Genomic DNA, 1,957 nt, shown 5'->3' with positions numbered 1-1,957 from the left:
GGGGGTGAGAGGGAGAGAGAGATCTCCCCTCCGTTCCGCCCTGCTCTTCCCCGCAGCTCCCTGCTCGCCGCCGGGGCACCCGAACCTTTTGTCTCGAGCGGGCAGGTACTCGATAAAGGCAATGCTCGCTTGAGCAATTGCCTTTAGCGAGTATACTCGCTCATCTCTAGTCCTAACCCAAAATGAGTTATATTTTTGGAATTGGGCAGGACAGCTGAATGAGACGCATCTACACATCCTGCAGTACAAGCTCAGTATTACCCGTGAATGGCATATCCACGTACCTCGTTATAATTTACATGTCATGCTTGATATCACTGAATAGATAAATCCTGACCAGAAATATGCCAGGCCCATATTTCCAATCGGAGTATCACGTGCGGATATATGGCTGAAATAGAGAATTGTGATTTTTTTCATAAGGGACGAATGCCCCCACCTCAACCTCCTGAATGACATCAGAGGGGGCGGGGGAAGGTGTGTTCTGAGGAATCTTTTATAATTCGGGACTCCACAGACCCCTGTTGGCAGACTTCAGAGATACACCTTGGCATAAGGCTGCTCCCATTGCTTCAGTGACAAATCAAAATCTTGGGGCGTACATCCCAAATCTGGTATCTTTGTTACTTTTCTCCTTGGTTTATTTTAAAATACTGTCTTGTTGTGTATACCTGTATACCCTTATACTCCCTTGTAACAACCTTTTTGTATATACTTTGTGTATAAACAGACATATATATGTGTGTGTGTGTATATATATATATATATATATATATATATATATATATATATATATATATATATACACACACACACACACACATATATCTGCACTGTTAGTTTTTTTTAGAGTAAATCTGCAATTTATAAGTTAATCCTTGTCCGTTTTAAAATGAATCATAAACTCCAAAGATTGTGTTCATGATTCATAGCTTCCTTTAACAGCTAGTGGTGGCAGCTGCAAATATTTTTCCCAGCATTGTAGGTCTTAATTTCTTTATTCATATATTTAATTTAATATTTTCTTTTTCAGAGAGATAATATGTCCGATTATACAAGGAATCCGACCTCCATTCAGTCCAAGAGCTGTTCACGTTTGGAATGTGTGAGCACATCTGTCCAGCTTTCTAGCATGCTTTGACGCAACCTCGTTGCTGGCTCCTCCTGTTGGTGGGACTCCTTCTTCCACTGGTCACTAATGGGTCCATTTTGCTCTCCCTCTTGGGAGGGATCGGTGTGTTGCTCTGATTATGGTTGCCTGGTAGAGAGTTTTTCCTCTATCATGCTAGGCAAGGTGGAGCCGGAGATTTGAATGACATCAGAAAATATTATTTAGAGAGGGAAGGATACTGTTTCTGGGTGGTGGAGTTAGAAGGAGAAGTTGTGGGCACGGTGGCCGCTATCCCAGCCATTACTTCACATGAAAAGAACGTGGAGCTGAAGAGGATGATCGTATCGAGTCACCACCGAGGCAAAGAGATTGCTAAATTATTATGCAGGACATTGATTGTCTATGCACAGAGGAGAGGGTGTAATGCAGTCGTCCTGACCACCACGTCCATACAAATCAGTGGTGTACAACTATATACGAAGTTGGGCTTCAAGCCTACAGAAACAGACCTGTACAATCCATTCCTTGGACTCGTTGGAATATCTTGGCTTGGGTTCAGATATGATATCACCTCCAGCGGATGATGCTCTATGATTGTGTCACTTTGATGATCTTTTTTTTATACTGATTGTTGTTTTTTTTTATTTATGCCACAGTCATTTATGTGATGGAGGTTCAAGTTCAAGTATTGCAGAATAAGTTGGCGCTATACAAGATCATTATTTATTATTACTATTCAGGCCTATTTGGTTTGTTCACCCTTAATTTGTATGAATCATAGTTATATGATCAGCAAGTTCATGGGCGGATAAAGTGTCCCGAGCGCCCCTGTGGAAAAAATGGACC

General features: G+C 41.6%; 1 pseudogene; it reads left to right on the top strand.

Moving 5' to 3' along the window:
- The first annotated feature begins 1,041 nt into the window (after positions 1 to 1,041).
- Positions 1,042 to 1,695, top strand: LOC136573425 (putative N-acetyltransferase 8B; annotated as a pseudogene).
- Positions 1,696 to 1,957: the final 262 nt, after the last annotated feature.

This window comes from Eleutherodactylus coqui, chromosome 7 (genome assembly GCF_035609145.1).
Source record: "Eleutherodactylus coqui strain aEleCoq1 chromosome 7, aEleCoq1.hap1, whole genome shotgun sequence".
NCBI lineage: Eukaryota > Metazoa > Chordata > Amphibia > Anura > Eleutherodactylidae > Eleutherodactylus > Eleutherodactylus coqui.
Note: the sequence above shows the minus strand (reverse complement) of the source record. Positions and strands in the feature narration are given on the sequence as shown.